The sequence below is a fragment of the Phocoena phocoena genome, chromosome 10 (genome assembly GCF_963924675.1).
Source record: "Phocoena phocoena chromosome 10, mPhoPho1.1, whole genome shotgun sequence".
NCBI classification, from domain to species: Eukaryota; Metazoa; Chordata; class Mammalia; order Artiodactyla; family Phocoenidae; genus Phocoena; species Phocoena phocoena.
Window position 1 is genome coordinate 84186243 of NC_089228.1, and position 22889 is coordinate 84209131.

Sequence of the window (22889 nt, forward strand, 5' to 3'; positions counted from 1 at the left end):
ACATTGTCAAATACTGTAGATCTTTCCTGCACAACCTCTCCAGAGTCTTTCTCTTTCTTCTCATTCATCTATGCCTTCATCCATTCTATAATGTTTATGGAGAATGTATTCTGTGCCAAACAGTGTACTGGGCTGGAGATGCAGAAAGACTCATGCTATTGCTAATCTCAGGAGCTAAAAAAATAAACCTCACTCAATCCCTTAATATCTTATAACTTCTTTTTCATTCTCTTCAATTCTGGTTTCCCTATTTCCTACCTATTTGGCATTCAAAATTAAAAACCTTTCATAAAATGTTACCTTGATCATGTAAGCCATCTGCGTGGAATTTTTTCAAGGGTTCTTAAGCCTCCACAATGTTTTCTCCAATGTATCTTCATGTGTCCAGGCTTTTCAATCACTGTTTCCCTCCATGTCTATTTTACACACACGCACACGCACGTACACCCCCTCCAACTGAACCGGTATATTTCTGAACACAGGATCCATACCTCCATGCCTGTTCCTTCCATCCTGTGTTCACTCTTCATCTGTACACTTCAATGTCCATATAGTTTTCCTTCGCTCTGATATGTCTCGCCTCTAAATTCCTATGGCTCTTGTATGTAACAGTATGTATTTTTGTTCTTGCATATAGCGTAAATATGTAACTTCTCAAGACCCAACTCAGCAAGAATCTAATAACTATCTCAGAAACAATGCTAGGCGGAGGTTTCCGTGGTGTAGTGGTTATCACGCTCGCTTGACACGCGAGAGGTCCTTGGCTCGAAAGCGAGCGGAAACAAGTGCTGCCTTTTGCTTTCCACCATCGGGAAAATTCAGCCCATCGCCTCCCCTAAAAGGAACCAGTGATCCTCCCACTTATGTTCCTTTGCTGCTTTAGTTTCGTGCTTAAGAGACAGGTAATCACAGGGCGAGAGAGAGTCATGGACATATACACACTAACAAACGTAAGGTAGATAGCTAGTGGGAAGCAGCCGCATGGCACAGGGATATCGGCTCGGTGCTTTGTGACCGCCTAGAGGGGTGGGATAGGGAGGGTGGGAGGAAGGGAGACGCAAGAGGGAAGAGATATGGGAACACATGTATATGTATAACTGATGCACTTTGTTATAAAGCAGAAACTAACACACCATTGTAAAGCAATTATACCCCAATAAAGATGTTTAAAAAAGAAAAAGAGAGAGACAGGTAATCAACCTGAGATAGTCCTCCCGCATTAGCCTGGTGTTCTGCGTGAGTCCTCTCAACTGGGACGTGATCTCTTCCATCCCGGAAAATCTGAAACCGGTACATTTGCGGCCAGACTTTTCCCAAGGCGACTTTCTCCCTTCCTTACCAGAGGAACAGGTACCAACCGCGCGCTTGCCTCAGAGCATCTTTGAGAGGATGTGCCCTTACTCCAGCCTAATGGCCTTCACTTTTCCTGACCTTCTGGCCGGCCCCAAAAGAAGGAATGACGTGGATGGAGATAGTTCCCTGAAAAACGGGAGGAAAGGAAGAAGATTGGAGGTGGGGAATTAGCTCAAGTGGTAGAGCGCTCGCTTAGCATGTGAGAGGTAGTGGGATCGATGCCCACATTCTCCAGCCTTTTATCGGCTCAACTGAGGAGCTCTTGTTGATAACCCCAAATCTTCCAAAGTACAGAAAGAAATGAAAAAACGATACACTTTGGACCCTTCTCTGGGCAAGGACAAAACGGGGCAATGCTGGCTCTACTGCCTTTGGTATGTGCATGTCTCATTAATGATAAATTAAGTAGATTAAAAAAATCAAAAAACACATGGAAAATGTAACACCATGCACCAATGGGTGGAATTGACCTTATAAAGCAAAATCACAATGAGGTTCTACCAAAGAGTTGAAAGAAAAGCAAGATCAAATCAAAACTTAAGAAATCATAGCTCGGTGCTTTGTGACAGCCTGGAGGGGTGGGATGGGGAGAGTGGGAGGGAGGGAGACGCAAGAAGGAAGACATATGGGAACATATGTATATGTATAGCTGATTCACTTTGTTATAAAACAGAAACTAACACACCATTGTAAAGCAATTATACTCCAATAAAGATGTTTAAAAAAAACTTAAGAAATCAAAAATGGCCAGAGTGAAGCAGAGGGACATTATGAAAACAAATATTTTCAAAAGCATTATTTAGCTGCAAATGCCAGCGAGACTGAAAGTAGTGAAACTGGAAGAAGATCATTCCTTATCCATATTTATCCTTCTGGCTCCAGAGAGCTGTGTGGTCAGATTCGTTCTGAATCACCTGAGCCTACTTCCCAGCACAGAGCAGCTCCCCAATGAATATGTACTGACTGAATGGAAAGGAAGGGACAGATTCAAGAGGGCGTCACAAGAATAATGTTCAGTATTTGGCAGGGCAGTGGATGTGGACTTTGAAGGAGGAGGATGAGCCAAAATTGACTTGCAAGTCTAAGCCCAAAAGGCCAGCACAGAGGAGGTTGGGAATTAGATAGAGTGTGGATGAATGAGCTATTGTGGAGAAGAACAGACAGTGAGATCACGAGCTACAGCAGGAAAAAAGATCCCAATTTGGAATCTAAAAGTCTGTTTCTCAATTCATACTTTGCTGCTTAGTAGCTCTGGGACCTTTGAAACATTATTTAACTTTTCTGAGCCTCCATTATATCTGAAAAATGCAAATCATGATACATACTTTTGTTACCAAAATTCAATTTGAATATATGAAATCATCTCCATAAATTTCTTAGTATAATTGTAAGGCTGAAACAAACGAGGAGATTTTTTTGTGGCATGTGGGATCCTCCCGGACCGGGGCACTATTCCGTGTCCCCTGCATCGGCAGGCGGACTCTCAACCACTGCGCCACCAGGGAAGCCCAACAAGGAGGTTTTTTATTAAGTTCAGTTTGTGTTTTTTGTAAGGATAATGTCTCCAGTCATGTATATCCAAGTGGAGATTTAGAGTGAGACAGAGAAATATGGACTGTAGACAAATATGAGGAGTATTCATTCACTCAGTCAGTCAGTGAACTAATATTAACCGGGCACTGTTCAAAAGTTTCTTTTGAACATAAGGTACCAAGGAAAGTATAAGAGTGACTGAGATCTCTGAAGGTGGGAAGAGGCAGATCACTGGAACACAAGAGGGAAAAAGAGCTGCAAAAGACCTGTACAATTCTTGGGTACTGCAAGCCAGAGTGTCCAATTGCTGGGCGTATACTGGAAAGGTGTGGACTCCACAATTCCTGGATGTGGAACACTTCAGGTGCAGCTTTGGTTTAAATGGAACGATTTACAAGTAACATTGATTACATTCTTCAAAAGCTGGAAACTGATGGACATACCTGGAAAATAAAATTTTATATTTTATTTTCAAAGCAAAAAGCAAGTGACATCTGCCCTCTTAGCGCAGTAGGCAGCGCGTCAGTCTCATAATCTGAAGGTCCTGAGTTCGAGCCTCAGAGAGGGCAAGTGTTTTTCATCTTTTACCAAGCAGTAACAATAACAAATATCTCCTGTTAGTCCCTTCCTCGTGGAGCTACACTCCAGTCAGGAGGAGTGGGAAAAACTGAACAAGAAGCAAGTAAGAAAAAATGCATCATAAGCACATGAGGAAATGTGTGCTGGGGTGTAATCATTAGGCAGTAAAGGGGCTCGGGATTGTGGAGGTGGCACGTTCAGCTTTCAGCGGAAGAGTCAGGAAAGATATTGTGTTGAAGATGCCTTTTAGTCTCTCCTTTCACGCTTGCTGAAATCCTTGTGCCCAAAGTTTTTCTAATTCAGCTCAGTTTCAGTCTTCAGGGAATGAATCCTCCGTGTCATTGGTCTATAGACAAGGAAGGAAAACCTGAAAAAAGCTGTGAGGGAGTGAACATGGTCTGTACTGGACAGTGCTGGCCTTTCCATCTCAACATTCATGGTTTTTGGCTAGCGGGAGGGTGGACCTCTCACCTCTGTTTCCGAACAGAGAGATCCTGGTGAAAACAAGGCCTTTCCACTATTTTGTACTTGAATTTTATGGGGCAGTTGGCCTGAGGAAAGAAGGAAGGCTGTTGAGGTGCACCTCAACATATGCACATGGCAGAATTTGTCCTTCTGAAGTCTGAGTAGCCTGGGTCTGCGAGAGAATCAGAAAGACCCAGACGGTCAAACAACAAAAACAGCAACAACAAGAAAAAAAAAATTGTGAAACCAGAGGAATTCTTGGGAAAACTCATGAAAGAAGAATAGGAGTAGGATCTTTGGGTAGCTCTTCCTTAAGAAGGTTTCTTACCCATCTGTCCCAACCCAACCATCCCAGTCCAAATCAACACCTTCAGAAATATCTCCAAAAAAAATGAAACAATCAGGTGGTATTTAATTTCCACATAAACAACCCCAGATAGAATTTTTCCTCTTTGCACAGGCAGCTTAAATATGGTTTAAAATGTGTGTGTGTGGTGGGGGGGGGCAGATCCCAGGAGGTAATGCAGGAAATACACTAATCAGCCTTAGTGATCAGATCCTGATGAGGTCCAAAAAAATTGAGAAAAGACAGCATCATGATTCTGCCATGCTGAGCTGTGAACAGCCCTTGCACTTTGCTTTTCACTGAGAGACTTCCCTTTCCCTCAACTTGAGCTTAAGCTTCTTCAGACACAAAGAATCCTTTGGGTGAAGTTCTTCGAGAACTTCTGTGAATAGGTGGGCCTTCAGCAAACCCAACATTTGCTTAAGTCAGTGGCACACAGTCTTGCAATAAGATAGAAAATGTCTTACATTTTGACTCTGTTGTAGGTATTTGGTAACCAGGCTCTGTCTGGGCTAGTTTCCCAGTTGCCCACAGAGGACCTTTCTTCACCTCTCAGCTCCTGACTAATACATCTTCTCATTTTGAATCAGACTTAGTAATAAGGTACCTACTTCTAGGTACTCAGTCTCTGAATCACATGTCACTTTACTACTGACAGCACACCCCATAGCTAATGACTCTTATTGTGATTTCAATCTATTACCTCAACTTATGCCACCTTCCTCACAAAGTGTCTTATGAAGTTTTAGAAAGTGTCTTATGAAGTTTTTCTTTGTAAATTTCTTGTCTCTCCTCTAGAATATAAGGATCTTTAGGCTCAAATCACTGTGTCCTCAGTGCCTGGAGTTAAGGCATAAATATGGCATCTGTCTTGAAATGGAAGTAATAGGTAAATGGAGTTAATAGGCAGATCAAATACAAGTTAATAATTTAATAAATCATTTTATTAACTTCCAAAATGTTAATCCCTGCATCTTTCAATTCATTTTGCTCTTTATGACTTATTTGATGTTTTGAATTTCATTGATGAATGGCAGTTTATTTGTAATGCATAATTTTAATTTTCCCCAGACAGAATTTTCTACCTTCTAATTAGTGAATAACAAATAAAGGTGTAAGGGACCACAGATGTTTAAGACTCCTGTTATAAAACAGTCACAACTGATAACAGCTTGAAGTTGGGTGAAAACTAGAACCGAATTTAAAGCCTATTTCCTTTTGCATGTATTTCCTCCAAACATTTTCTTCTGCACAGGTTCTTAATTTCCACTTTCTTTCTCTCTTCAACAGTGAAGCCCAAAAATGTTCCCTCGTCTCTTCTTCTAGGTGTCAGGATGAAGAGAGCTTGAGGATTTGGAGGTCTGTGAGAATCCTTATACAGGTAGACCACAAATCTTTGACATTGCGCAGCTTAGAGGCTGCAGGGAAGAAGAGGAGACGGTAGTCACGTTCGGAATGATGACAATGTAGACAGTGTAGCAGACTTTTCAGGGTAATCAAGTGTCTTGAAAACAGTTTATTTTTTGTGGGACCAATGACAAAATGGTGACATATATGATTATAGTTTGTAGGATCCCAACTATTTCTCCGTGATTTTCTCTTAGGGAGTGGGAACTCGGGATACAGGTGAAGAAAGATTAAAAAGGAATGAAATAAATCCTCTTTCAGAACCATGTGCTAGAAATTGTACTAAAATTTTATTAATTTATGAAACTTGTTTGATTTAGCATTGCAGCTAACCCATGCATCTATGCCTTTATCCATTCTATGTTTATGGAGGATGGATTCTGTGCCAGACGCTGTACTGGGCTGGAGATGTAGAAAGACTCATGCTACTGCTAATCCCAGGAGCTAAAAGAATAAACTTCAATCCCTTAATATTTTACAACTTCTTTTTCGTTCTCTTCAATTCTGGTTTCCCCCACCCTTCATGAAATGTTACCTTGATTATGTAAGCCTTGTGCCTGGATTTTTTTCAAAGGTTTTTAAGCCTCCACAGTTTTCCCCCCAGTGTATCTTCATGTGTACAGGCTTTTCAATCACTTTCCCTCCATGTCTATTTTACACACACACACACACACACACACACACACACAAAAGCACTCCAATTGAACAGGTATATTTCTGAACACAGGAATTCCTCCAAGCCTGTTCCTTCCACCCTGTGCACGCTGTTCCCTCCATCTTCACCCCTAAATGTCCGTATTTTTTCCTTCACTATGATATGCTCTCGCGTCTTATTTCCGATGGCTCTTGTCTGTGATATCTTGTATTTTTTATTGTTCTATCCTACAGCATAGATATGTAAATCCTCATGACCTGCCTCAGTAACAACAGAGAAATATCTTAAAACGGCACGAAACGTGAGTTTCCGTAGTGTAGTGGTCATCACACTCGCCTAACACGCGAGAGGTCCTCGGTTCGAAACCGAGCGGAAACAGCTTATGCTTTTTTTGCCTTCCATCATGCGGGGAAAATCAGCCCTCCGCCTCCCCTAAAGGGAACCGGTGGTCATCCCATTCCTGTTGGTTTGTCATTTTCATTTCGTTTTTAAGAAACAGATAAACATCCTGAGATAGACTTGTTGAGTTAGCCGGCCGTTCTGGGTGACTCCTCCCAACTGGGACGTTTTCCCTTCTATCTCGGAAAATCTGAAACGTGAAATTTTGGGACGCCAAGCTTTTCCCATGGCTACTCCCCGCCTCCTTTTCCTTAGAAGAGGAATGGGTACCAACCGTGCTCTTGCCTCAGGGCATCTTTGAGAAGACTTGCCCTTAGCAGAGTCAGGGTTTCAAGTGAATAATGGGGATGGGACTCTGAAAAACTCGGGGAAAAAGACAAGTGAGGCGTGGGGGATTAGCTCAAGTGGTAGAGCGCTCGCTTAGCATGTGAGAGGTAGTGGGATCGACGACCACATTCTCCAGCTTTTGCTCTCAGTCGAGGGGCTCTGGCTGATAACTGCGGATCTTCTAACCTGTAGAAAGAAATGAGAAAATTAGACACTTTGCACCCAGCTCTGGGCAAGGACATGACAGAGCAGCGCTGGCTCACTGGCCTTTGGTATGTACCTTTACTATCAGCCTATAATTTATTCTCTGTTTTTTCAGAATAGCTGGTCATCTCAAGGGATATGCCCAATTCCTTTTTATTCCTGTTTCTTCCTGCTACTTAGCCGCAAGGTTGTACAGTCCTGAGAAGCACAGGGCAGAGCTGGGTCAATAAAGCCCCAGCTTTCTTGTCAGGGACTGAAACCGAGTACCCCAAGTAACCAGAATATATCAGGAAAGACACCGTGGAAAGCAAACACGTGAAGTTATTAGTGAACTTCTGGTTGCACCTGCGAGCTGTGAATAAGTGGCTTTGATCCTAAGCAACCTACCATGGACTTTGAGAACTGAAGTGATAGCGCACTGCCCAAGTCCACACTGGTCACTGGATTGCACACACTCCAGAGATCTCCAAATAGTATCAGAAAGGCTTTGGAAATGGATTGGACTATGAAACCACAACACACAGAAGACTGGTCGGTACTTGGAACTTTAACACAAGGCAGTCAATTGACTGCAAAAACAAAAGTAGCAATATTCTCCATAAAATTTGAACAAGACACCAAGTCTGATGCAAAAATGGCCAGGTTATAATCCAACATTATTCAGCAAATGAAGAACCGGGAAAATTGGTTAACTGACTTGGAAAAGAGAATCAACAGATATCAATACTGAGATGACACAGATGTTGAAATCTTCTAATAAATACTTTGAAGTAGTGATTATTCAGTGCTCTGAGAATTAGGGGTGAGAACTGAAATGAATTGAATGTTAGAAAGTCTTAGCAAAAAAATGGGACATATAAGTCCAAATTGAAACTTCAGAACTGAAAATGTATTAACCAAAATTATAAACAACAATGCCTCAATGGATTGTCCTAATAGCAGATAGTGACTGAGAAAAAGTCAGTGAATGTGAAGATAGTAGATAGATAGTAGACAGATAGTAGATAGAAGATAGTAGATAGTGAAGATAGTAACTATCCAGTCTAAATGACAGAGTGAAAAGTATATTTTAAAAGATGGCTTGTGCTTCAGGGACAAATTGGAAAATAACAAAGATCTTATATTCACATCATTGGAGACACAAAACAAGAGGAGAAAGAGGACCTTGAAAAGGGGGGAAATTTATTTTGAATTTCCAAATTTGAAAACTTTCCAAATTTGGCAAAAGACTTAAACCAGATTCAAAACGTTCAGTAAACTTGAAGCAGGATATACTCCTATAAAGCCACACCCAGACATATTACTATTAAACTGCTGAAAACCAAAGGAAAAAAATAAAAACTTCTTGAAAGCAACCTGAGGAAAACTAAAGGGAAACTTCGATCTGCTCTCATCAGGACCACAGAGGCCATAAAGAAATGACATGACTTTTTGAAATGTTGAAAGAATAGACCAGAATGCTGATATAGCAAAAATATTGTTCAGACAAAGAGGTGAAAAATACATTTTGATTTGAAGGTAAACTGAGATAATCCATTGCCAGCAGAAGTGCTAGAAAAAAGTAGAGTGTGAGACAAGAAAAATGATACCAGAAGGACACTTGGAACAGCATGATTGAACAATAGTAAAGCTAGGAAAGATCTGGGTAAAAATGACAGACTGGTATTCTCTTGAGTTCTTTAAAGTATGTTTGATGATTGAAAGTGAAAATTACAACATTGTCTCATAGAGTTTCATTATATCTACATGTACTATATACATATCATAAAGGGCTTATGGCAAAGGTACATAATGGTGGTATAGGTTTCTATACTCAGTTTGAATGGTAATTTATTGATTCCAAGTACGCTGTGAGATGTTAAGGATGTATAGGGTAATCACTAGACTACCTACTAACAATGTTTAAATAAGTCAAATGAAGGTAGGAAGGAAGAGGAACAAAAAAATATGAAAAAGAAAGGGGCGGTGGCTTCGCTGGTGGCGCAGTGGTTGAGAGTCCGCCTGTCGATGCAGCAAACACGGGTTCGTGCCCCGGTCCGGGAAGATCGCACATGCCGCGGAGCGGCTGGGCCCGTGAGCCATGGCCGCTGAGCCTGCGCGTCTGGAGCCTGTGTTCCGCAACAGAGGCCCGCGTACCGCAAAAAAAAAAAAAAAAAAAAAAAAAAAAAAAAAAAAAGGAACAAGCAATTAATAAATTATTAAATAGTAAATCTGTATGCAAACTTATTAGTAACTATATTACGTGAGTTTCTTATAGACAGTATATTTATTTTTTATTAGTTATCCATTTAATACATATTAGTGTATATATGTCAGTCCCAATCTCCCAATTCATCCCACCACCACCCCCAGTATGTTTATTTTTTAATAATTCTGACAATCTAGACATGTCAGACTGTATTAAAAATAAATATCCTGACGGAATTGCTACTCGGTATTTCCTGCTGTGAAGTTTTTGCATATCTATGTCTATCTCCAGAAACCTCTAAAACAAAAGAGGAAAAACTATCCAGGTTTTGTGTGTAGCACATGAGAATGGCCTCTTTGTTTCCTTCAATGATTTTGAAGGGTTTCTAAAGTTATTGCTCAGGACCGGCGTTACAGTTGAAATACAGAGGCAGGGACGGTAATCATGGCGTCCTAGGCAGATGGGTAAGCATCGCGTTAAGGACAGACTTCCCAACACTCTCTTTCTTCCCCCTCTTCCTGCGTGAATTCATTTTCTATAAATTCCACTGGGCGTCAGAAACTTCCTTTGCCCGACTCTCTGGCTCTTTGCCATCCCCTCCCCAACCGGCATCTACTAGGAGACCTTAGACGCGCAAGTCCTCTCAAAATCTAGCTTCTCTAGGTCCCCGTCATTGGCCATTTAATTAACTTTTCACCATTAAAATTAACTTCTCTCGGCTTCTATAACACGGGGTTGAGGACCCACCCGACATACAGCACCGCGCATTGCTGTGATGGAAAATGACCAGCCCAGCCTCGCACAGACCTTCTTCCTCAAAGAGCACCTTCTTCCTCTTTGAGCACCTTCTTCCTCTTTGAGCACCTTCTTCCTCAAAGAGCACCTCTCTCTGCATCTCTCTGCAGGCAGAGCACCTCTCTGCCTGCTCCGAGATCCCCCATCTCTCTTCCACTGTTTTCCTCCACCGGCTACAAAGTTGGAGTGTCAGTTAAGACATCGCCAGCCCTGTCATGTGTGGAACCATACGAGGAAAAAAATCAGAAAGATCCGATTTACTACACTTCCAATATTTCAATGTCCAATATTTCCCTGTCTTCTACGGACTCATAAAAAAAATTTTTAAGACACCGCCCCCCCCCCACAAAAGTCAATGTTTTCTATATCTGTATTGAGCTGTAGTCATCTGGGAAGTTGCTGTTACCGACCAAGAGGGCAAGGAGATGCACAGCCGAAGACCTCGGGCGTAGACCCTGCAGGCACCAGCCAGCGAAGTTAGTGAAGTGCAATTTCTGCGCTATTGGCTATTTTGAGCACATGGTTATTTCGGCACTAGAAGTTTTATGCCCCGCGTGGTTTTTCAGGGCTAGTCTGGAGTCCCAAGCGTCACCGCCCTCAAGGCAGAGCGTCTCCAGAACCCCTCGGGAAACAGCAGTTGCGCGGAGCGGCGAGCGCATGTCTGCTGGGGACCCGAACGGTTATTGTAGGAAGACTCTGGCTCTGATACAATCTCATACAATCTCACTTCTTGATACTTCACAGCAGAAGAAACTACGTCCCAGAGGTAAATGAGCGCAAAAACAAAACGAACACGCCGAAGAAAAGAAAGCTGCCTTCTCTGAGGCTCGAACTCAGGACCTTCAGATTATGAGACTGACGCGCTGCCCACTGCGCTAAGAAGGCGCTGGGGTACCCTGCTTAGCCACGCTATAAATGAATTATCTAATTTCTTTCCCTCGAAACGAATTACTTTCTGGATTTTCAGTTTTCTTCGTCCAGAGTTACTGGTTATCCAAGATATTTCCAAATATCCAGGGTCCTTTCTAGACCCGCGCTCAAAAGAGCCTCATACCTGGAAACTAGTGTATTCACTGAACAATTGTGTCTGACCTCTGGTTGATGCTATCCTTATTTTCTAATCATCTGGATTGTCATTCCCTCAATTATCAGTCGATTTTTTACCATCCATAGTCTCCTCTGTTGGAATAGTAGACTCTCACCAAATAGTAGTTGGATGAATGCATAGCTCCCAAACATATCTGCAGTCTACACTTACGTGTCTTAATTTAAATCTACACTTCCACCTATGTTGCCTGAGATGTTCCCCTCAGTATATCACAAACTGACTTTGTGAGTCTGCATGTTTTCTTCACTTCTATGTACCAAAAATCCTATTAAAGATTCTATTCATTCAATTTCATTTAGTCCAATTTAGTTTTTTGCCATAAATCTACATATCATTATCCACATTTTACTGATGAGACTGAGGCTCAGTAGAATCAGATTCACAGCTGCTAAATGGCAAAGCCAGATGTTGAAAGCAGATTTTGCTGATTCCAAAAAGTGTGCTTTCTTCACTCTAGATTATGTTCTTCCCCACATCACCACGTTCACTCGTTACACAAATATTTATAGAATTGTGAACTCTTCAGTCCATTCAACAGACATTAATTCACAGCCTGCCATGTGCCTGGCACCTGAGTTCAAAACTCCCAAGAAAGACTTGACCTTTTGTCCCTCAAATCCTGACAAATACTTTAGACTATCAGTTCTCAAAGTGTGGTGTCCAGACCCATGGGTGTTCTGAGACACTTTCAGGGTATCTGTGAGGCCAACAATTTTTTCATAATTATCAAGGCTCTATTTGCTATGAAAAAAAAATCCGATAGTGCAAAAACAGCAGCACATAAATCTTCTGGTGCCTGCTATGGATCAAGGCAGTGACATCAAGATGTGCTAGCAGCCACTGTGTCTATCCGCCACACACTCAGAAAAAAAAAAAGTATTTTACTTAAGAATATCCTTGATGGAGCAGTAAAAAATATTTACTAACTCTCACCCTTAAGTACATGTCTTTTTAATAATTTGTGTGAATAAATGAGAAGTGCAGAAAAAGCCCTTCAGCTGTGCCCCACAGAAGAGTGATTATCTCTAAGAAAAGCACTTGGGTGACTTTTGAGTTGTGAACTGTTCTAGTTATGGGTTTTGTTTTGTTTTGTTTTTCAGGGAACACCACTTTTATTTGAAAGAAGTAACAGACAAAACTATGACACGTTCAGGCATTTTCTCAAGAATAAAAAAATTCAGGCTGTCACTTCAAAGAAAATAACTGACAGAATTTGTTTGCAATGATAAAATATTAGCCTGCAAGTGAAAATTAGCATCTAGGAAACTTCATGAATTTGCAGCTTCCCAATATTTAGAGATGTTTCTGATGAGATTGGTGATGGTATCAATGAATGTTCTTTTCTGTTTGTTTGATATTGTATACTGAAACGTTCCAACATTTGGAAGAACTATATATCTCAGTGGACCAATATAATGAAGTTGTTACCAAATCACACATGGGTAAAAGATCCATTCAAAGTTAGCAATAAGGCGTCAGATTCTACTTTACGACCAACCCTAAAGAAGGTACTGCCTGTCAAGTATTGGTGTAAAATCAAAGAAAGATGTCCACAATTACCTGAAAAAGCTATTGAAATACTCTTTCCTTTTCTAATAGCATATCTGTATGAAGCCAAACTTTCTTCATATGCTTGAAACAAAACATTATATCTCAAGATTTTGAATGTGGAAGCAGATATAAAAATCTGTCTTCTATTAAGCCAGTCATTAAAGAGAGTTTAAAATTATATAGTTATTTTCCATAAAATTATATTACTTATGATGACATCTGATAGGTTGATCATGTTTTTTTAAAAATCAAATAAACATTTTAAATCTTAACATAATAAATACTGACAGATAAAATTCACAAAGGTCTTTGGGTTTCATTATAAAGTTTTTAAGAGTGTGATGAGTCCTGACACAAGAAAGCCTGAGAACTACTACACTAGATTATTTTTTACAGAACCTCTCTTGAATCTCCCTCTTCCTTTTCATTCCATCATTCATTCTACTCATAATTATTGAGGACGTGTTCTGTGCCAGGCTTGGGGAGTCAGAGGCAATTGGGCAACCCCGACCTCAGGAGCTGACAGGATAAACAAAGGCCCCGTTCCCATACTCTCAAACTTCCTCATTCTCTCAGCTAAAAACAGCCTCTTAAATATTTCATTTTGGTAATGTGACCCTTCTGCTCTGTATTAATTTGCTAGAGATGCCATAACAAAATACCACAGACTGGGTGGCTTAAACAACAGAAATTTTTCTCACAGTTCGGGAGGCTACAAGTTCAAAATCAAGGCGTCGGCAGGTCTGGTTTCTTCTCAGGCCCCTTGACTTGCAGATGGTCACCTTCTTACTGTGTCCTCACATGGTCTTTCCTCTGGGCACATGTCTGGTATCTTTCTCTTTGTGTCCTAATTGTCCCTTCTTATAAGGACACCAGTCAGTTTGGATTAGGGCCCACTCTAATGACCTCATTGTAACCTAACCACCTCCTTAAAGGCCCTGTCTCCAAATACAGTCATGTTCTGAGGTACCACGTGCTAGGCTTTCAACATATGAATTTGGAGGGACAAAATTCAGCCCATAACACGCTCAGATTTTTTATATTTTCAACTCCAAATTTTCAGCTTTTGCTGTCACTACTTCCCTTCATGAGTATTTTAAAGCCCCCTCAATTAGAAAGGCCATAAACTTTTTCTCATAGAGGAATTCCCACTTCCATGCCTGGTTCACACATCCGAGATTTCTCTTCATCTTCATTCTCTAAGGCCCATTCTTGATACTTCCATTCTTATATGACCTTGACGTTTTTTTTCCAGAATCCATGACTCCTTTTCAGTAACCATCTTATGGTTTTTGCTGTTAAGTATTCAGTCTGGATGTGCCCCATCTTTCATTAATATCTTCCATCTAGTGGTCACTGTATCCATAAGGAAGTGCAGCCAGTGGAACTACACTCCAAAACCTGACATATGCATAGACTAATTATTGAGTCGGCCAAATATTTCCTTCGGTCTTTAAGTAAAAATAAAAGACACATTTTTCATTTTCACCAAGAACTTTATTGAACAACGTATTCACCGTTTTGTTCCACTACCTTCTGCCATTTTCCAGGCAACTTCATAATTCCATCTTCCCAAAATTTTTTATCTTTTTGAGCAAAGAACTGTTCCAGGTGCCTTTTACAGTCTTCCAGGGAATTGAAACTTTTTCCCTTAAGAAAATTTTGTGAAGGAATAAATGGAAATCCAAAGGTGTAATGTCTGGTGAATATGAGGATGAATCAGAACTTCCCAGCCAAACTGTAACAGTTTTTGCCTGGTCATCAAAGAAACATGCAGTCTTGTGTTATCCTGATGGAAGATTATGCATTTTCTATTGACTAATACTGGATGCTTTTCATCGAATGCCTCTTTCAGTTGGTCTAACTGGGAGCAGTACTTGTTGGAATTAATCATTTGGTTTTCCGGAAGGAGCTCATAATAGAAGACTGCCTTCCAATCCCACCATATACACAACATCACCTCCTTTGGATGAAGACCGGCCTTTGGTGTGGTTGGTGGTTGTTCATTTCGCTTGCCCCACGATCTCTTCCGTTCCACATTATTGTACAGTATCCACTTTTCATCACCTGTGACAATTTGTTTTAAAAACAGAACGTTTTTATTACGTTCAAGTAGAGACTTGCATGTGGAAATATGGTCAAGAAGGTTTTTTCACTTAACTTATGTGAAACCCAAACATCAAAGCGATGGACATAACCAAGCTGGTGCAAATGATTTTCAACACTTGATTTGGATATTTTGAGTATGTCGGCTATCTCCTGCGTGGTGTAACGTTGATTGTTCTCAATTTGACTGCTATCAACTTCAACTGGTGTACCCGACTGTGGAGCATCATCCAGTGAGAAATCTCCAGCACGAAACTTCGCAAACCACTTTTGACATGCTCGATCAGTCACAACACCTTCTCCATACACTGCACAAATCTTTTTCGTGTGTTTCAGTTGCGTTTTTACCTTTCTTGAAATAATAAAGCATAATATGCCAAAATGTTGCTTTTTTCTTCCATCTTCAATATTAAAATGGCTACACAAAAATTCACCAGTTTTGATAAGTTTTTCTTTAAATACAAATACACGCTGACAGCTGTCACAATACAATCTAACAAAATTGTTTCGAATGAAGTTAAAGACAACTAACTACTAGAGACATCTTAGGGAAAACCAAATGAACTTTTTGGCCAACCCAATATTTATATTGCCTAAAGAAATTCCTGACTCTCCTGATCCTGAAGGTAGCCATTTGTTATCTTCTTATTCACTCAGGTTCTTGCCAAGCTTACAGGATCCAATGCAGGTCCCAGGAAAAGAGGGAGGAAAGTAATGCTAACCCTGTTTCTGTTTCTACCTTCCTGGTTCCTTTAGCTGGAAGATCTGTAGCATCCATGTCATGGGATGATTTATGCCATAGTCTCAGGAGTTTTTCTAATGTTAAGAGTATCTTTTCTAATGAACTCTTTCGTTGGTGAACTCCTGTCATTTGTCTTGGTCAATGCCAGTAACGGGTCTGCATGTCAAAATGCCTGTATGTACTTGGGATGTTCCTTTCTTCCTCCATATTTGGGTGAATCATTTTCTCTTAATTAGGGAAGTTCTTTCACTCTTGTTTCAAAGTCTAGTCCAATATGCTTCTTTTTCAAAACCTCTTCCTCCATGCTACATTTCTCTTCAGATCCTTTTCAGATCCTCTTAGATCTTTGGGGTGATGGTTGTGGGGATCCTGGCTATAATTACTCTCTACATTGCTACACATCTCTATTTAAATTTGAATAGGGACATAAAATGAGAAAAAAATACACATCCGTGTCTCAAAATATATAGCACAAATGCAAATAGGGAACAGCTGACAATAGACCAGGAGGTATCTACTTTCTGCTCTAGTTTTAAACAGTTTTTATGCTGTGGTATGTTAAAGACAAATAAGTGGGAGTTATTGGCTAGAACAAGATATTATTCCAAAAGTGCAAGTAATTGGGACACATGAAATTCATGGCTTTTTATTTTATTTGCCATCTCTAAACAGAAATTATATTTACACCAATACTCAGAAATTGAAAATGTCAAGTAGCTTTACATTATAAACACTGTTGTATCTGCCATGTGTTTGGAATCACCCAAATGGAGCACTGCCTCTTAGATATCTGAGATGTCGTTTTTTGGTATGATAGTAATAATAACAAAACTGATTAACGGATAGCCATATAACTTTATCATTGGACCTCTCCAAATTCTGTGACATGAAAATGACCAATCTCTGGGATAGAATAATACAGAAGATATATTTAGGTCTTCCATTATCATTTTATTTTTATTCACTGGATGCATTCTTTTCCTACCTCCATATGAAGTTTTATGACTTATCCTGACTAATACCATCTCAGTCCCAAAATTTAAGTGCTAAGCTCCATGTAACACTCTAAAATGCAAACTTGACATACAGATAAAACTTCTCCCTTCACCCACTGGGGATGTTGAGTCATGGCTACTTGAATAAATGCTAGGGAAAATATTTCATCTCTCTTTGCTTCCCTGAACTCCTACTCTTCCCCTGCCATCTTGTTAACTAAGGCTTTGACCCTTCCAAGTTTGAGTGTAGTGGAGGGATGAATTAAGGCAGAGCGAGGTGAGATTAAGGGGATGGGGGTACAATAAAATTCTTACTTAAACGGTGATGTCATTAGTGTGACCCTCTCTGGTTGTTCAGATTTTAAATATGAATAATTCTTCTTTGAACAACACACAAGATTGTGGGTTCTCTTTTGCATTTCCCCTGATGATGACATATTCTCTTCCACTTCCTTCTTCGTGACTTCCTTTTCAGCAGCTCTGAAACTCAAAGTTTCATCCTGCTTCTTTTTTCCTAAGCTGCTTTCTTTTCTCCACTCAGCCCACTTGAACTGGCTTTAAGTTGATCCCCTGACATTGCTCCCTCTCTCCTGCTTCCCACACATGTTTTGTGGGAAATGCTGATGCCTGGTTGTCCCTGATAAGCTCTGGAGCTACAGGCCAATCCCAAGAAAAGAGCAACTTCAGGCAGTCAAGCTGCCCATCTCTTGCCTTTATATGACCCATGCCCCTCTCCACCGTGTCTCCCATATTTTCACGCCATGGCCTGGCCTTGCTGGCACCTCTCTTGTGCAGATTTAGTAAAAGGTCAGAGACACCGCAATCTGCATCATGTGTAGGGAATGTGCAGAAATAATAGCATACCAACAGCTCACTCCAAAATCCTTTTCATAAATTCTTTTCCACTGCCATCTCTTTGTACTATACGGATGCTCTCCTCACCCTGCTCAGGATCTGACGCCACTGGCTGGGCTCCTGCTTCCACAGACACATCCCTCCTGATGATTAGCTTCAACACCTCATGCTGAGCTACCCTCTTCATCTCACTGGGGCTCCGACACTGTGCTTGCAGCCCCCGTCTTAATTAAGTGGATGCCTTCTGCACTACACTCGGGTTGAACAACCAGCCATAGGCAGTTCTCCTTGATACTTGTCTATGCGTTTTCTCACCATGATTTGCATTGCAAGTCTAATAGAATGTAAATTCTTTGTCATTTTTGTTTACTGATCGGTCCAAAAAGTCCAGAAGAGTGTCTCTGAAAATATTTGCTGAAGAATATATCTGTGAAAATTTCCTTCTTTCTGTAGTATATTCTTGAGATCTCCTTTATTGAGAATCACTTGTGGGATAAACTCTCAAATTTTCTTTTGTCTTCTGGTATCTTTATGTCACTAATGTTCTTCAAAAATAGATTCACTAAATAAAATTTTAGTTGAAGAGTAATTTTATTTCTTCAATTTGAAAATTCTAATAAGCTATTTTGTAGCTAACAGTGTCACCTTTGCAGGCAATCTCTTTTCTATTTTTTGAGGATTGTCATTAGTCTCTAGCGCCATTGTGATCCTTTCTTTTTTCCCCCTCCCCCTCCCCCTCCTTCTCTCCCCCCTCCTCCTTCTCCTTCTTCTTGTTCTCCTCTTTTTCTTTTAGAGTTTCACTATGATGTAACTGGCTATGGATTCCTTTGTATATTTCCAGCTTTTGATGAATTGGACTTCTTGAATCTTTTCTTTCCTATAAATCCTGAAGTAATTGGTAAAAAATTCTCATGTATTATGTGTTCAGTTTTTCATTGTGGATCTCACACCCAACCTCCTCTCCTGTAGATAGAAGTCATCACAATTGTCAATTAACATGCCAGTGTTCAGTCAGATGACCATCCCTGATAATCAGCAGAAAGGAACTGATGGAGGCATAGCCAAGAGTTAGAAATGTTTGAATACTAAAGAGCATTAACTTATTGCTTAAAATGAAATCCATACAGAAGAAAGTAACAAAACCTCCCCAGATTATATTACCATCAGAAGCAGCCTCCTCAAATGAATAGCAAATATAAATTCTAGAGCTTTAAATTAATTATAATGCTGGCAAGGGGTGACATCAGCAAGATGGCAAAATAGAAAGCCTTGTTTCCTGACAGAGACACCAACTTAACATCAATATATGGTCCAAAAAGCTTTTATGAGAGCTCCAGAAACCAGTTGAGAAGTTGCAGTACCCCACGTACTGCAAAGCCAAGAATGGCTACATTGAAACGAATAAATAAAACCATTGCATTCTACCCACTGTAGACTTTCCTCCAAGCTGACAGAGCCCAGCAAGATCAGGAGAAAATGTCCAACTTATTGTTTCCCTCTTGGGAAGGAAAGGAAAGAATGGAACATAGGCCCAACATTTTGGTTTTCGGGGGTTGCAGGGGAGGCTGCCCAAGGGACTAGTTTCTGTCTCACGTGATTACGAGCACTGACACGGAACCATCATACTTCGCAGGCCTGGGGCCACAGGGAACACCGGAGAGTTTGGCAGCTTGTTGCAGCTCCACAGAACCTGCAGCACCACCGATGAACACCAGAGGGAGTAAGAGACTATGAGCTCCAGGAAAAGAATCTGCTGTGGAATGCCTCTAGTGTATTTTTCGGTTCCGTTATTGTATTCTTCAGCTCTATGACTTCTGTTTGGTACTTTCTTATATTTTCTGTGTCTTTGTTGAGGTTTTCATTGTGTTCATCCATTCTTCTCCCAAGTTTGCTGATCATCTTTATGACTATTACTTTAAACTCAGGTAAATTACTTATCTCCTTTTTACTGGGTCTGCCCGCCACCCCCGAGGTTTTATCTTGTTTTCTCCTTTAGAACATATTCCTCTGTTTCCTCATTTTTCTACTCTGTGTTTTTTCTATATATTACATAAAACAGCCCTTTCCTAGTCTTGAAGGAGCGGCCTCATGTAGGAGATGAACCTTATCTTCAACCTTGCCCTAGCTCTTATTTTCACACATAAAGACATTTATTTCTTGGAATTATTCTTGTGGTTATGGACTGGCAGGTTCGAATTCTGTAGGGTTTACTTTTGCTTTTTTTGCTCGTGTTTTAGGTGTCATACCTAGACTCATTCTTTGACCTCTTCAGCTGGTTCAGCCCTGGCATTTGGGGTTCGTAGTTGAGGACCAGGCTCCAGGGAGGACTGCTCATACTCCTGGGTGTAGTTCTCTTAGTGAACCTGGTAAAGTGCTCTCTCGAAAGGACAGAAAGTCTCTGCCAGTGAACTGCATCTGCACAGGTTGTTCAGGGAACCCACTGAACCCAGTTATGCTTCCAAATTTGAGGTAGACTAGGGTGCTACCAGATTTGACATGCTTTATCTATTGTTTCAGTAGATTTGGGGTGGATTCTTGAGAAAGACAGTCTCATGTGCACAGTCTTTCAGCCTCTGCTTGGTCAGATAAGAATGGGCCTTGTGCCTGGAACACATCCTTACCAAGAGATAAAGAGCCCACACAGTCTGTGCCAGGCTTATTGCCTTATGTGGGAATCTATTTCCCTGTTTCATAATGTGTATTCCTTTGTTCTGCTTAAGTACATGCGTCAGTGACCCTCAGGCATGCTCCCAGCTTCCAGTATTTCAGACCCCACGGGAAAGGGGTTGTGGTCCTCCTACTGTGGCATGAGAGGGGTGTGCATAGCTGCTGTGGGGACCTGCTAGACATGGGGGACTGACACTCATATTAAAGCTGACCTTGCTCTGTCTCTTCGCTATGTAAGTAAAGTGTTGCTCCATCCTGTGCTTGACTGTGTTGTGTTTTCCCTGGTGACTCTGATAGCAAGATGCAGTGAGCAGACTTGTCTAGACTTCTATTTCTGGTAGTTGGCAATAATGATGACCTTTGCTATCCGCCAAGTCGTTAGAGTCCTCCCCTGACATGAGCAATCAGTACAGGGGGAACCTGTGAATATATTACCATGATGGCAAAAAGGACTTTGCAGATGTGATCAAGTTTACAACCTTGAGATGGGGAGATCATCCGGGTGAGCCCAATCTAATCACGTGAGTCCTTAAGAGTGGAGACCCTGACTCTGGCTGTAGTCAGAGCTTTGCAATGACAGAAGGCTTGGAGAGATGTGACATAAGAAGAAATTGGTCCTTCACTGCAGGCTTTGGAGATGGAAGAAGAAGGCTATGAGCCCAAAGCTGCAGGAAACCTAGAAGCTGGAAAGAGCGAGGAAGCAGATTCTCCAGAAAGGAATGCAGTACTGCAAACACCTTGATTTTTAACCCAGTGTGCCCTGAATTAGACTTCTGAACTACAGAACTGTAAGATAAGAAATTTGTATTGTTTAATCCACTAAGTACATGGTAATTTGTTACAGGAGCCATAAGGAACTGACTCACACCCCTTTCAGGGAATACAAAGGATTCTAGAGTCATGTCTCTCTTGAGAACTGCCACTTCTTTCATTCAGAGCAATTTTGGGGCATGATGTCCATCACATGCATAGCCCCTCGGTTAGTGTCTGATACATATTAGATGAATGAGTAAATTAAAACTGTTTGCCCCAATTGTGTTCAGGCTGGGTACCTAGATTATCAGCTAGGCTGATGTTGAGTTAATACATAATTGTTCTCTAAAAAGAAGAGCCATGTATTAGCTTACAGAACAATCAGTTGAGCCCTAACTTATTTCTCTACTATGTTTTACCTGATTTTTCTTTTTCTTTTTTCTTCCTTTATCCCCTGAATTCCAAAGGTTCTTCAATAGTTGTTTTGAAGGTTTCTGTTGTCTTAAACACATCAGCAAACATCAATATCAACAACACATCAACAAAAGCACAAAAGTTTTTATCAACCTAAAGATATTGTCCCTCAGCCTGCATAAGGGGAAGGATTCTTCAGTTATGTTCACGTGTTTTGTGAATTAATATCGCAGAATTTCTTTGGAAGAGTTTGAGATGCTCTATAAAAACATTTGGGGCAAGAAAGCAGAGCAGGCAGCTCTAAGTTCCTGTCCCTTGACAAAAACATTTAAAAACAAGCAGAAAATGTGAAAGCTAATTTCATAAGAAGTCTGGAAGGTAGTCCAAAGTTTACAGCAACCAATGAAAGCTGAATCAAGAAAAAGTCAACCAAAAAATGGTAGGAATCTTTGTGGCATGTTTACTTGCTCTTGCCCCACTCCCCCTCTGGCTCAGCAGCAGACTTAAAGACAGAAGTGTGTGTTCCCAGTGTGGGAGCCTCGCGCCTGATTCCAAAGAAAGCAGAACAGTCCTTGTTCTCAAATTATCGTATAGGTCTGTTCTAACCTGTCTGGGGACTACCTGGAGGACTGATGTAAAGTGCTCATCTCGGTTTTGTTTTGTTTTGTTTAACTCAAAACTCATGCCAAAAAAAGGGGGGGGGCAACCATTTCTTGAAAAAATTTTAAGTTAGAAAAACAACCTGAAGACACTTGAGGCAGAAGCTTATACTTGAGACTTACGATAGACGTCCTCAAGTATAGGAGGCGAACTTTTTTTTGAAAATTAGGGCAATCAAAGCATCTGTGTATATAGGCTTGAGTCAGTAATACCCACCTAATAAAGACCTAGCCTGCGACAAAGTAACCACTCTCTCTCTAGCCATCCTGGTTGCAAAGGGTAAGTGATCCTGCTTACCATGGGAAAGCCAAAGATCGTGTTCAAAACAGATGTCCCAGACACTGCTGAATGTCAGTGTCTAAGAACAAGATTTGTACTCAGTAAGGGGAGATAGAAGTCTATTTCAGCAAGAGGGGAGCCATGAGGTTGAGGGCCAAGACAGAAACTCAACTTAGTTCCTTGAGTTCTCCTTGGGAGAGAAACATGTTCTGGTAAGGAAGGAATGGAGCCACTAACAGGATAAAACAAGACACACTCAGAAATTTCCCTCTGCTATTTCTCCCCTCCAGACTTGAGCTAGCCCCCTCCACTTGAGCTATTTTAAAAGGAGACTTCAGATATGGCCAAATCCTTGGTGGCTTTTCATCAGATTTCCCAAACGAAGTTCTGCCCTCTTCACATAATTCACTCCCTCTTTACCTACTGGGCCCTCCATACTACCAACTTCATTTTTTGCTTCTTCAAGCTGATTCTCTCCAGATTTCTTTACCTTTGTTACCCTTCTTAT

The 22889-nt window shown here is 40.9% G+C and overlaps 5 non-coding genes across 5 annotated transcripts; 4 read left to right on the plus strand and 1 right to left on the minus strand.

Moving 5' to 3' along the window:
• The first annotated feature begins 711 nt into the window (after window positions 1-711).
• On the plus strand, window positions 712-784 carry TRNAV-GAC (transfer RNA valine (anticodon GAC)). The gene has a single exon. It is a non-coding gene; the product is annotated as a tRNA-Val (tRNA).
• A 730-nt stretch (window positions 785-1514) lies between these two features.
• TRNAA-AGC (transfer RNA alanine (anticodon AGC)) lies at window positions 1515-1587 on the plus strand. The gene has a single exon. It is a non-coding gene; the product is annotated as a tRNA-Ala (tRNA).
• Window positions 1588-3382: 1795 nt separating this feature from the next.
• Window positions 3383-3455, plus strand: TRNAM-CAU (transfer RNA methionine (anticodon CAU)). The gene has a single exon. It is a non-coding gene; the product is annotated as a tRNA-Met (tRNA).
• Window positions 3456-6643: 3188 nt separating this feature from the next.
• TRNAV-AAC (transfer RNA valine (anticodon AAC)) lies at window positions 6644-6716 on the plus strand. Its single transcript has one exon. It is a non-coding gene; the product is annotated as a tRNA-Val (tRNA).
• Window positions 6717-11063: 4347 nt separating this feature from the next.
• On the minus strand, window positions 11064-11136 carry TRNAM-CAU (transfer RNA methionine (anticodon CAU)). The gene has a single exon. It is a non-coding gene; the product is annotated as a tRNA-Met (tRNA).
• Between the last annotated feature and the right edge of the window lie 11753 nt (window positions 11137-22889).